The sequence below is a fragment of the Nematolebias whitei genome, chromosome 14, assembly GCF_014905685.2.
Source record: "Nematolebias whitei isolate Nwh7 chromosome 14, NemWhi1, whole genome shotgun sequence".
In the NCBI taxonomy this organism is placed as follows: domain Eukaryota; kingdom Metazoa; phylum Chordata; class Actinopteri; order Cyprinodontiformes; family Rivulidae; genus Nematolebias; species Nematolebias whitei.
This window is the reverse complement of record NC_056511.1, coordinates 21,304,882-21,319,730: the sequence shown is the minus strand read 5'-3', so window position 1 is coordinate 21,319,730 and position 14,849 is coordinate 21,304,882.

The window sequence follows — 14,849 nt, the reverse complement described above, 5'->3', positions numbered from 1 at the left end:
TATATATATATATATATATATATATATATATATGTATGTATATATTAAAGTGTTATTGTGTTGTTGTTGCCATAAGTTTTGTTTACTGTAGGTGTCTCCTTTCTTACCTGGCGGTGGATTCTTTATTTTAAATTTGCTCTTTTTTAGACCTCTTGAAAATTGAGGTCATTCAGGAGACTCAAATATAAAAAGAAATGAGAGTTTTTTTTTATTATTTCTCATTCCAATTGTTTACAGAAACAGAAATATCACAGTGGTATCATTCTTTCTTTCTTTCTTTTCTTTCCAGTGGGTGTTTTTCAGGGTCAGAGGTTCAGTCAGCTGAGTCTTCAGAATTCATATCTGCTTCTCTGGCAGGGCAAAGAAACCCTAGAGAGTTTTAAGTATTGATTTGGAGAGCAGTTAAGAGAATATAGAGATATACACACACACACACACACACACACAAAAAGTTGAAGTGTTGATGTCAATAATTTCATGAAGTATGGACTCAAAATTGAGTTTCTGATAAATCTAGAAATATGTTCTGCACCTGATTGCCCACAGAAACGATACGCCCACTTTAATGTGGCCTAAAATTTAATGACCGTCAAGGACAGCTGGAAATGATGTGGCATTTTAACATTCACTCAATAAATCCTTATCATGACACACTTAACATCTACAATAATGTGTGTCAGTTTTGTTTTTACTGACCATAAAAATGCAGTTTTCTATATTAAAAGTCTGGAAAAGTAAATATAAATGACCACATTCAAGTTGTAGTACCATTCTGGCCTCAATAAACAGTGTAGTCTGTCACGTGTGTGTGTGACATTGTTTTTTACAGACAGGGCTGAACAGAATATGTTCAGAGCAGACAAGGTCTAAGATGGAGCACATCCTTGAGTCCAGACACCAGCAGAAAACACCACCACCCCCGCTGCTGCTGCAGAGAGACGGGCCTGTCTCCTCTTTTATTCATGCACCTTCTGGGAGAAGAGAAACTCAAGATGTGGTGTCCGTGTGCACGTGAGTACACCCAATCAGCTAATAAGAGTTCATGATCGTGCAGCGTGGTAACATAACTGGCATCTCACAGCTTTGCAAGAAGTATTTAATAAAAACTCTGAAGCAGACAAATAAAGCTTTTTTTTTTTTTTTGTGGGTTGAGCTTCAGAGCGATTACTTCAAGTACTGACAATTAGTCACGTTTTTCTAAGCAGGATTTGCATAGGTCAATTTAATCAAGATTGACAGTTTCCTCAATATTATTGCATTGTTTCCCACCTGCAGCAGAAAAGGCCACAGAGGCTAGAACGACTCAGAGGAAGTTAGGAAACAAAAACTCCGGTGAACTCAAGGGAACAAACAGAGCGAGAAAGAAAAAAGACTCCGAGAACAGAGTTGGAGGCCGAGTGATGTGGAGGCAGACTGAGAGGCAGAGACAGAGGGAGAGGAGTGAGAGGTCCCCACTGAGCAGTGGCTGGTGAGTGAATTGATTTGAGCTGTGGCCTCTCAAGTGAATCCCCTGAATGAGAGCAAATAGACAGCAGGCACTGCCTTCACCAGCTGCTGGAAGGATGAGAGGAGGAAGCAACGATCCAAGGATCTAACTCACCTACAACGCAAAAACAAGATGACTTCACAGAAAAGCACAACTTGTTTCGTCTTCATTCAGCTGCAGAAAGACAATTAGTCATTAAAGAGTGCATTAACTAAACTGAACTGAAGTCACTCATGATGTTAACTAAACTGTGTTTTGATGGAGAGTCTGAAGACTGGAGTGGGGCTGAGGTGCTGAGGTCCACCTTCAACGGCACCGTCACCATCATCATGACCAAACAGTACAACCATTTTCAGAAAAGCTTAAAGGGACACTTCAGACTTCTTGACGTGAGAGCTGTGTGGACTTGTTTTATCAGGAATACCAGGCAGGAGTTGAGCTGACGGCTCATCAGAGACAAACTGGCAGATTTTAGTCTTTTTTATTTTTACTATCACTAAGCACTATTTCCTTTAATCATTTACACATCTGCATTAACCAAAGTTCAGCAGTTTATGAATATTTACACTCCACTGGTCTACGATCTGCCACCAGTAATCCTCCATGTGAACCTGGTACCGCTCAGTGGAACAACTTAAACATAACCGAGCAAATAAACTCTAAAATATAAAACTAGTCTAGATCATTTTATGCTGATTCAAGTACCAGTAAACACAATTTGATCAATTTTTATCCTGCCTTCTTTCATCACAGTTACTATGACAGGACAAAAGTTTGTAGCATTAGTCTATGGCAGGGCTATTCAACTGGTGGCTCATGGGCCACTTCCGGCCTGCTAGTGTCTTAAGTCTGGCCTGTCAATGAGTTCATTAATAAAGATAAATAAATAAAAAATAAAATACAATCAGAACAAATCTGTGAAAGTACTTTGAAATATTTGAAATGGCAAATGCTTCAGTCAAAGAGGAAGTGTTGTTTTGTGCCCATGTCAATTATAATCATTTCACAATCATACAGAAGTATGCTTTAAGATGAGCGCCATCCACCCTCAGCTAACAATAACTTACATACAGTAATAACAGGCCAGGTGTCACAATGTGATTTTATTTTTCAGCAAGCATAGACACTCAGTGCTTTACCCCTTATATGTACCGGGAACAACCTCTGACTCATGGTGTCGGTTTACAGCCAATAACAGAGACTTCATCATAAATACCAAAGCAAACCTGAACAGGACATTAACAAGAACAACCCATTCCCACACTCAGAAACAACATAAACAATCAGAAACATTGCACATATAATTTCCACAAGGCTACCCAGCATGCTTTGCAGCTCACACAATCTCAATGAGACTCTCACAGAGAGAACTATGTGAATTTTGGAGAAATAAGATAAAGTTAGACACAAATCTGATTTAATCTGAGAATACAAATATCCAAGTTTTGGTGTTACTAATGTTACATTATAAGAATGAGCAGAAATACAAGTCAAAAGGCTTCTCTCACGGGGGCACGCTCTTTCTCTCCCACTGTGCAGGGAGTTCTGATAAACTGATCATATTAGTGTGTGATCGCCCGTGAGCCGGATTAAACAGCAACTAACAAATTTATTACTGGGGGAATATTGAGGATGATGCACAGCAGCTTTGTAGTTAGTTTAAATAAATCTTAACCACAAATAAGGCCGATTAAACGAGTTAATTAATTTTAAGTTTGTGACACGAAGGAGACACTCTACATGCATCGCGCTCGCTTTCAGCCCAGCTGAGTTCTGCTCCGCCTCTTATGGTTCTGTTCAAAGTTCACACCGGAGTTGAACGTGGACACTTCACCTGTGATTTATGAATCATTTGAGGAAGAACTGGTCGTTGCAGTCACTTCATTGTAAATGAGAACTGGTCCACACTTGTTTTTTTTGGAAAAGCATAAAGATGTGTTAAGTCAGAGACACTGGGATAATATTTGTGTTAAAAACAAGGCATAGTGTGACATTTATTTTGTTTTTTATATTGTTTCATAATAGAATATCACTACTTTAGTTGCAAGGAAATAAATCTTGAAATGTAATTTGTTTAAATTACACTTTTGGATTTTGTTTGTTGCATTTATGATTCAATGCAGCAAAATAAACAAATTCAAACGCTAACAGATCATTGTAATACGGTACTTAGTTTATTTACATAATGATTTTAATTTATGGACGTTCAGCCCCTGATCTGTCGGCTTTCAGGAACTGTGGCCCCCTGAACAGTTTAGTTGAAAAGCCCCGGTCTTTGGCTTGTTTAATAAAAACATAAACTTTTATCTAAATAACAATCTTATAGAAGCAGCAATCTGCTTTTAGTATTGGTTTTGATCTAACTAGCTATTACCTCCACTGCACTGTGCAAACTTTGTTCTGAACTCGCTGACCAATGCAGCTATGATATTATCAGTAAAAAAAAAAAAAACACTCAGAAAAAAACATCCCTTTAATGTGTTGCACTTCACAACGTGGAGGCCTTCATTTTCTCATTGGAGTTTTTATTTGAGAGCAGTCCACCAGCAGTGACTAAACAGGTCCTAAACTGTGGATGTGCAACAGTAAGAGAAGCCATTAGGGAGGAAAGCTTTAATATGAAAACAATAATGACTGTAATGTCTCAATTGTAGAAGACTGACTGACCTCATCATATGAAACTGCATTGGTGAACACTGCAATTATCTACAGTAATGACCCTGAGAGCTAAAAGATGACCTGCAGCCAGCCAAGACGAATATAATGAATTGAAATAATCTTCCTCTTAACAACTAAAACAGAAGCCTTGCTGTTGTGGTCTTCAGTACAAAGTATGCCAGCTTGGCAGCTTCACAGTGGGGTCCTCAAACCCCCAAGGATGTATGGATTGTTTGCAGTTCCTGCTGACACCATCAGTTCCACAGCACCAGCCTTGCTGTTGCGATAGCACCTCAACATGAATGTACCACACTGTATGTTAAGAAAATGGTCTTATCTCAAAGGCTCAACAGCAGGCTGTTATTGACAATATGTTACTGGAGAATAAGATATTGTCAAAAGGTAAACTTATCTAATCTGCAATATGTCCCGGTACGTTGTTGTACTGTTGCCATCAGAGCGAAAAAACAAGAAAAACAGCAGAAAAAATAAAGACAAAACTGCAGCAGCACATTGATTTATTTAGGGGGAAAACATGATACACACAAAACAGAAATCAGGAAGATAAGCCCTCACCGCACCATAAAAAGGAGTCTGATACTTTGAGCCTTAAATGACCCAGTGACCCCCAGGAAACCTCCCTGACAACTAATGGTACTCTGAGATGTATCATAGAAAAGGAAGTCATCCTTTCACAATAAATGTCTTTGACCATTCACTCTGGCATGCACTGATGTCAAAGTGAATGGTCAAAGTATTTTCCCTTTTCTATTCTGGCCTCTACAGCAACTGCAATCTGTGCCAAAAAGCATGACAGCTACATAAAGCTTGAATAACTTTGAAACTAGATGACTTCTGACATCACGCTGAACTCCCACAGCTCTGCAGAAACAGTAAATGGACACAAACCAGTGTGTCAACACACAGGCAGAATAAAACTAGTTTAGGTGTGCTTCACCGCCAAACATGACTACCAGTAGGATTTAATGTGGAATGCCTTTGTCCATGGAACAGCCTTGTCTCAAACAAGACCAAGCCATTTTATAGAAGCTATTAACCCATGTGGAGTTAAGGACCATGATTTAACTGGGGAAAAAAATGATGTAAAAATATTTGTAAAACAGGAACAAGACGAGGAAAGATCCAGGCTTTCAGGAGCTTGGGGCTTTGAAAGTCTAAAGCTCTCAAAGTCCTCACTTGTGACATTTTATAGCAGTTGTGCGTTTGTGCCGTTGTTTTCCTCCTACTGTCCAAACTGGAGGTGCCGCTCTGTCCTGGTCTTCGCTCCGCGCACAAACCGACACTGTGCAAGGTGACTGTCCAAGCTTTGGGACTAAGTGACCGGTGTAAACAAATGACAGATCCTTTCTCTTGCCTTTTTTTTTTTGTATTTTGTGTAACGTATGTGAATGTTGGAGAAGACTGTTTGTGAGTACTCCTGGCCTTATTTTCCCTTTCACTCTGTCTGTCTCTGTTTCTGACTCCTTTTATCTGTCTACCTGTCTGCCAAGTTTCCAACTTCCTCCTAAAGGGGGGAGAAAAAAAAAAAAAACCTTAAGCTGAGATTGTGGAGACACATTCGATACGCCCACAAGTCCTCATTCTTTCACTCTTCCTAACTGTGCCTTGCAAAAGAAATAAATATATTTTAAGAAAAGAGAGAAAGAAAAGTATTGTGAGCGGTGCTGCTATGGGATCTGTTGGTCTGTGTCCACGTGTGTTTATCTGGAGGTGAAGTCATGCTGGCGAAGAAAGGAAATCCAATAAATATGTTATCTGTCACAGATACACAGCGTGTTAGCTCAGCTCTGTGTATGCCAGTGTGCGTGTTTGTGTAAACACGGGCTTTGTGTCCGTGTTAGTGTGTTTTTGTGTCACCTGCCACAGGCGACCGTGTCTTCAGGATTCTCAGATTTAGCTAATCCCACAGCGGCTGTTCTTTTGAGTTACCACTGAAGTAAAACAGCACCAAAGTGACACTTTATATATATATACAGTAGTCCCTCGATATTTTGCGGTTCGTTTATAGCTCTATTGCGTTTTTCCAAAATAAGATTGGACATGACACACAATTGGCTGATTGATGGATGAGCCGCACAATCAGTATGAATTTTTAATTTAAAATAAATTATTTTGAATTATTTAGCACCTGCTGCATATTTGTTCAGCACAGAGCTGCAGAAAAAGCTTCCTCCTGCAGCTTTGTGAAGCCCATACTGCTGCAGGATAAACGTCCTGCTGCAGCTGATCAGCTGTTCGTTGTGCAGAGCAGAGACATGGGCGTGGCCAAGAGCGCTTGCAGGTGGCCAAAAGTAGACAAGGCAGGGAGATGAGATCATGACATCTGGTGCTCTTTTAGAGCACTTAGAGTTTAGAAACATTGTTTAGAATATTGCAAGAGTGTGGGAAGGGTTTAAAATGCCTTTATTATAAATAATAAAATAAACTACTACTTACTACTTGTACTACTATTCCTACTTTATAGTTTTTCACTTATAGCGGGGCTTCAGAATACAGATCCCCCATGATAAACGAGGGACTACTGTATATACAGTATATAGATGACACATTAAGTCACTGTAATGTCATTTAATTGGTGATATGTGACTTATCTGTGCTGCTAATTATCCATGCTGCTGATCTCATGCTGCTGATTATCTCATGCTACTGTATTCATTCATACACATTTACTCACTACAGACTCATGTTTGGGCTGCTGTTTAATATACCATATTGTTTTACATTTTTTAGCATATACCTTAGTGTACATTAGATCCTTATCTACTGTGTCTTTATATACTTTATATTTTTGCTATTGTTGGATGTAACTGGGACCCTGTGTACACAGTTTTGTCCCACCTCATGTACCACATGTGATGTGAACGACAACAAAGAACCATGAATCTTGATATCCAGCATGGTGGCTGATGTATAGGATGATGCATTAAAAAAGATAAATAAAAACTAAATGAGTGTGTTTTGGTTCATTTCGTGTTTTAAAGCAGCTACTGCTCCGGCTGGTGGATGGTGCCTTTGTGCAGCCATCTCATCCATCTTCATCAGAGTCGTTCCAGCAGACAGCTGCTTCACAGCCCAGCCCTCACACACCTGATCCTGACACACACACACACACACACACACACACACACATACACACACACCGAGTGAAGCAGCTATTTGTTCTCCTTTTTCAACCCAACAGAGCTGCTGAACTAACAGTCCTCCTGACCTTAACGTAACCCTCCTAATGTGTGATCATCCCTCTGCAGCATCCTAAATATGGCTGCCGTCCTGTAACTACGCACGTGATTTTTATTTTTAGTGCTTCATACTTGATATAATGGCCCAGCAGGTGAAGCTTTCAATGACAAACAATAATCTAAGCTTACTTCCACAAAGAAGTACAAAAGCTATGTGGTTGTGTATATTTGCATTTTCATTTAAAGTAATCTTAAATTCTTTTTCTAAAACAAACGAGTTAAAAGGATTTTAAAGGAGCATTTTAATTACTGCACTGATCTGATCATCACTGTTTAAGCAGCAGATATGAAAGATTTACAGTAGAACGGTGATCTGTATAGAAGAAAATGTAAAAGATGGAAATGGCTTCATGCGTAAGGGTTAGTGCTGTGCTCATATCTGTGAATCTTGGGGTGTGTGTGTGTGTGTGGGGGGGGGGGGGTGGGGTGGTGGGGGGGGGGGGGGGTGTGTGGGGGGGCGGGGCTAGAATAAGGCAGTGTGTAACATTTGTTGAATGAAGATTAGAGTTGAATAAAGAGACTGGAGGAAGAATAAAGAGAGTCAGTGGATTAAGGCCCCGCCACCAGACAAGCTAACTGAGATTAGCCCACACTTAAAGGTCGAACAGCTTTACAGGAAACAGTGAGGATTCCCCTGGGGATGGGGGGCAGGGGGACTAATCTGAGCAGACGATTTATCTAGCTCAAAGTAAAAATAATTTTACTATTTTTTTTTTATCATAAACGTTAAAATACGGCAGCACGGTGGCGCAACTGGTAGAGCTGCTGCCTCTCAGCAAGCAGGTCCTTGGTTCAAACCCCGGTCCAGGGGCCTTTCTGGGTGGAGTTTGCATGTTCTCTCCGTGCATGCGTGGGTTTTCTCCGGGTACTCCGGTTTCCTCCCACAGACCAAAAACATGCATGTTAGGCTGATTGTTGTCCCTAGGTGTGAGTGAGAGAATGAATGTTTGTTTGTCTCGTTTGTCTCTATGTGTCCCTGTGATGGACTTGCGACCCGTCCAGGGTGTACCCCGCCCCTCGCACAGTGATTGCTGGACATGGGCACTGGCGACCCCCGTGACCCAAAATGGATCAAGCGGGTAAAGAAAATGGATGGATGGATGGATGTTAAAATACTAACTTTGGTCTAAATTAGGCCCCAGGAAGGACACTGTGCTACCTTCCACTTGAAATGAGCTTTTTCTCCAGGCGGCGGTTGTCTTTACAGAAATTAAAGAATGCTGTAATTGCTGCAGTCTGATGTATTTTACTCACAGGTAATTGACTTTCAAACAGACAGAGATCCTGCTTCTCAAACAACTAATGGCTGCAGACGGTAATATCGTCCGTTTCAGCTGTCATTTTTATAAAAGTTGGTCACTCGCTGCTTTAAAAACAGCCCTCTGCCAAAAGAATTCAGCTAATTATCTGGAGAATTTTTCAAACGTTATTTTTTACCTTCTTTGACAGCTTCTTCTTACCAATGTATGATAAATGATTTTCTCTCTCAACAAATGCAACCTCTTTCTGCTAATAAAGACTTTCAAGAAACTTTAATAACTATATAAAACTTGAATAAAGTATGTAAAATATGTTTTCTAAGAATTTTAACTTTTGCTCATTTACACATACTCTTATTAAGAAATGTGTGTCAGATATAGTTACCATACTTTCCAGTCTATAAGCCGTTACTTTTTGCACAGGCTTTGAACCCAGCGGCTTATACAATGTTGCAGCTAATTTATAGATTTTTTTTTGACGGGCTAAAGAGCTTCCTGCCACCATAAACATTTAGTCTCGTCACACCCGAGAGTTCACATAGCTGCCCAATACACGTCTTCTTGCGGGGTGGGTCCTCGTGACTCAGTGAGACTACCTGTATAAATAAAAGTAAAAAAAAATCTTACCAATGAAATCATCTAACAGGTCACAGTCAAACCAATGAAATGGATGTGGGGATTCCCCTGCATGCATAGAGCTTGTGAGTCTCACATGCTCACAGAGCAACTTTGCTCTGTGGAGCACAAGCTTGCAGCAGGAGGAATATAGGGATCAATGACTTCCTGGTAGGCTACTGTAGTTATTTATTTTTATTTTTACCAGCCATGTTACTAGGGCTGTTCAGTTAAAAAAAAAAACATTTACTGCACATATTTCTATATGCTACCAGTACATACTGTAGCATTCTGCTGTGCTTGACTGTCGGTCACATGGCCTCAGGGAGGGATTATGGGTAAAATTTATGTTCATTGTTAATCATTTCGGTTAGCTGTCTAGCATTGCGCCCTGTGATGGACTTGCAACCCGTCCAGGGTGTACCCCGCCCCTCGCACAGTGATTGCTGGACATGGGCACCGGCGACCCCCGTGACCCAAAAATGGAACAAGCAGGTAAAGATAATGGATGGATGTCTAGCATTGCTTTTTTAGTGATTAGTCTGTTTTTCTTAGCTTAGTTTATGTGTTCATTATGTGTTAGTTTGTGTTAGGCCATTCAGTAGAGTAACCATGAGTGAGGGCGGTAGTTGTCATGAAGACCTATGGGATCCACTCTGTCAGTGTGTGTTGAACAGTAAAATAAAGTTTATCAAACACCATCTGGTGGTTGAGTCTTGATTTACAACAAGGCCTGGACATATGTAGCTGTGTGCTGTCACTCATGTCACAACGTGGACACCTGCGGCTTATACATAAGCATGACTTGTATATTAGAGTATTCTTAATTTAGCATATTTCTTAGTTCATATCTCAGACCTTACTACAGTTTTTCTTTACAATTTGCATTTTTGTTGGATGTAACTGGGACCCCATGTACATAGTTTCGTCCCACCACAAGTATCACATTTGATGTGAATGATAATAAAGACACCTTGACCTATATGTATTTTTATTTTTTAATTTGGTGTGCACAGCTTATATTCAGGTGTGCTCTATAGTCTGGAAATTATAGGGTACATTTGTGTGTATTTTTTTATTTTATTTCATGTAGTCTAACGGTGTCTGTTTAGCTTAATGTGTCCTCTTTTAATTCCAGTCCTACAAGAAAGAAATCTGCGTAACCAGTCACATTGTAAAAGCCTTTTTTATTTATTTAACACATTTACAGTTGGTTTGGTCTGAAATCCTGCAGAGTACGGCTCTCATCAGTAAAGTGTGATGTTTTCCTGCTAGTGTACAACAACTCATACCTCACACCACCCACTTGATAAAAAAGTGTAAGGCTGCAACACACAAATTAAAAATACACATTTTTTGTTTTGTTTGTCATCTTTTTAATTAAATGTGTAAAAAAAACATGAGCTAGGTGTTTCTATTGTCTTTTGCACTGTTGCTTGTTTTTCCATTCACAAAGAGAAAAAGTATGTTAATTGTGCCCGAAACTGAACTAAACTTTGATTTAAATCTTTATTTTCATTACAGCATTTCATAAATAACTGGCTGTTTGCAGCAAAGGAGAACATTTCAACAAGCTCACTTGTAAAGTTCCTGAAATTGCTGCAATATTAAAGGTTTTCTGTTTAAAATGCCAGATTCATGTAGCAGGCCCGTATTATTTTTGTATAATTTTAAAAGAAAAACAAATCAGTCCAAGACCATGAATGACAAAAGTCTTTGAATCACATTAGTATGAGTGTGAAAGAGATAAATTATTGTTTATTATCAGCTCATATGTGAACATCAGAAACAAAGAGAAAGCTATCTAACATACACATACACACACACACACACATTGGAGACAACACATTTCAATGATGAACAGGACTCTGGTGTCTATATTAGTTAGAACAAATGTTTTGGTCTTTCTTTGCAGCTGTGTCATCATAAGAGCTTTGAGATCTGACTACTGATGTCATACAAGTCGTCCATCACTATAGGTCCTATATCTACCACATTTTTCAGTAAGAGTGTGCATATAAGACAGTTAGATGACATCTAAGAATAAATTTAGTACCTTTGAAGAAGGCTAAGATTGTTTTCACACCAGATAGTCCGGTAGACTCGGTTCGGTTGGGGACCAATATTCATGACATTTTGTTACATTTGAGCTGGTGCGTTTGCATTCACACTGCACTGTGCAGTCGAGCCAACCTGTTTGAACCAACCTCTTCCCCCACTTGCCTGTGGTGGCGCTGCACCAAGAACTACTGAAAGAAACGACACAAAAACCTCTGAAGAAGACACTTCTGCTTGTGGAAATAAAAACAGTAACGGAGTGGCGTCAAATTTTAGCAGTTTTAGGAGTCCTATTTTGCCATTTTTCAACAATGGACTCAGAAAGAGCGGAAGATGAGACAGAAGACCATGGAGAATGTTGCTTTTCACACAAGACAAGCTGACGGCTCCATATGAGGTAAGAGAAATACGTGTTTGTTTGCCCTGCGTTGTAGGCCACTTCCTGCTTGCGTAGCGGTGCCCAGTCTGCTTACATTTGCACTGTACTCGAACCGCGCTATAGTTGTCTTCTACCGGACCAAGGCCTAGGTTTTTAGATGGGCCAGAGTTCGCCTTTTTGTTCCGTGACAGAGTTTGATGGCGCATTCACACCTCCCCAAATGAACCGGGCTTTCTAGGCAAACGGGCTAGAGCTCAGGAGAGTGGAGTTTAGTCCGCTTTAATCGAACTCTAGCTCGTTTTGCTAGAAAGTCTGGTTCGTTTGGGGAGGCGTGAACGCGCCATCAAACACAGTCATGGAACAAAAAGGCGAACTCTGGCCCGGGCTAAAACCTAGGTCTCGGTCCGGTAGAAGCGAACTCCAGCGCGATTCGAGTGCAGTGTGAATGTAAACAGACCGAGCCCCGCTCCGCAGGGTAAACAAACACGCATTTCTCTGACCCTATATGGAGCCGTCAGCTGCCTTGTGTGGAAAAACAATATTCTCCATGGTCTTCTGTCTCATCTTCTGCTCATGCTGAGTCCATTTTTGAAAAATGACAAAATATAACTCCTAAAACTGCTAAAACTTGATGCCACTTCGTTTTTATTTTAATTTACAGAAGAAGAAGAAGACGTGTCTTCAGAGGTTTTTGTGTCGTTTCTTTCAGTAGTTCTTGGTGCAGCGCCCCCACAGGCGAGTGGGGGAATAGGTTAGTTCAACAGGTTGGCTCGACTGCACAGTGCAGTGTGAATGCAAACTCACCAGCTCAAATGTGAAAAAAAAATCATGAATATTGGTCCCGAACCGAACCGAGTCTACCGGACTATCTGGTGCGAAAACGACCTAAGTTGCAGCATGACATCATAAATTATGTTCAAGGATTCAAGGTTCTTCATTTGTCATTCACACACACTGGGCACATGTTGGGAATTTGAAAGCAGTCAAGGTTGGAGGAAGGCGAGTCCAGAAATGTAGATGGACCCACAGAACTCTGAACAAACTAAAGGTTCAATAAGAACTAAAGGCTGAAACTATGAGGAGCACAAAGCTGAGACCTGACAGGGAACACAACACACAATGACATGCTGAAGCTAGTTTGATACACAGAACAAACTATAGGTTAAATAAAATCCATCTATCATCCATCCACATCCATCAATCTATTGTACATCTATCATCCATCCATCTATCCATACATCCATCTATCTATCATTCATCCATCCATCCATCCATCCATCTATCTATCATCCATAATCCACCTATCATTCATCATCATCCATCCATCTATCATTCATCCATCCATCATCCATCCACCTATCCATCTATCATCCATTCATCCATCCACCATCATCCATCCATCATACATCTATCATCCATCCATCCATCCATCCATCCATCCATCCATCATCCATCCATCCATCCATCCATCCATCCATCCATCCATCCATCCATCCATCATCTATCAATCCTCCATCATCCATATATCATCCTTCCATACATCAATCAATCATCCAGCCATCCATTCATTTCTACACCCCTCTTGTTCTTTCTGGATCATGGGGAGCTGGTGTCAAGCTTCAGAAGTCACTGTGTGAAGGTCGAGGTGCACCATGAACAGGTCATTAACAGACCAAGACACCTTTTGCTAGCCGACAGTGTGTTCTCACGTTGACATTATAGAAGCTTAAGACTTTTACTGTAGTCCTAAGTCGGTTAAAATATATATTAGCTGATTAGAAAAAGGTTTTGATTAGAGCTGTACAAAGAGCTAAACTTTGATTGATTACTTAGCACAATGATTTGACCTATTGGTTAAAACACTGAAACTTATTTTTAGAGTGACAACTAGAGGTCGGGACAAATTGATGATTAAGTTGAAAAATGAACTTTCACAATACTCCCAAACTATTCAAGTGAATTGGACAGCTGAGCCTATGGTTGGATGCTAGCTGTTTCTGTGAGTAGAGACATGACTATTGTATCCTTCAGGTTACTTTAGGACAGAGTTATAGATGCATGCAATAGAGGTGCAGTTTTTCAGTTATTACACAACAACAGAGAGGTATTTGCTTGATGCAAAAGTAATAGGTGTTACAAAAATAAACTTGAAGGGTGGAGGGAAAGAGAGAAATATAAAACTGTGAAAAAGAGAGAACTACACCTTCTGCAAGATAACATATTTTCTGGCCTGAGGAAAGATGGGAAAGGGGATCCAGAAGAATAAAACTGAAAACCAGTTGAAGTGCAGCACTTTGAGGAGTGCTGAGCAGAGATAATTATACATTATATATGCTAAAGGAAAAGATATTGAGTATGCACTTAGATAGCTATTGAAGAGCGTGAGAGAAGGACATCAAAAGCTTACATATTGGACACCAAGAGAGCCATTTATGTAAAGAGTTCTTTCCCACTATCCATAAAATGAATTTGTAGCTGCTATTGTGTGTGCTGTAATGCATTGCAATTAGCAAATGATACATACGGCTCTGACGGGCAAACCATGCCTGTGACAAATCATTCTGTTTGCCCATTGCAAAAGAACACATTTCAACACACAAGTACAGTAATGGCAAATATGTCTCCTGCACAAGCACATACATACACAAAAGGTTGTTGGCTAATACACAAGTCAACCCCCCCCCCCCCCCCCCACACACACACACACACACATACACACACACACACACACACACAGTGGGAAGGCCCTTGTGGATCTAATTGAAGAGATAAGATGTTATCCATTTATATCCAAGCCAATTTCAGCCCATAGCCAAAGTAATGCCTGAGAATTCAGAGGTTACAGCAACCTCCACTCACTGCAAAGCTGTTCCCTTGGAAACAACAACCAGGCAGTCCATACCAACCACACTAATAAACTTTATCTCCATCCCTCTTTAACTCCTCGCTTTAACTTTGTCTCCAACAAATTTTTATTCTGGTTTTCCCATACACGTTTCATGGTTTGTTTCTCTCTCTCTCTCTCTCTCTGTCTCTCTCTCTGTCTCTCTCTCTGTCTCTCTCTCTGTCTCTCTCTCTCTCTCTCTGTCTCTCTCTCTGTCTCTCTCTCTGTCTCTCTCTCTCTCTCTCTCTCT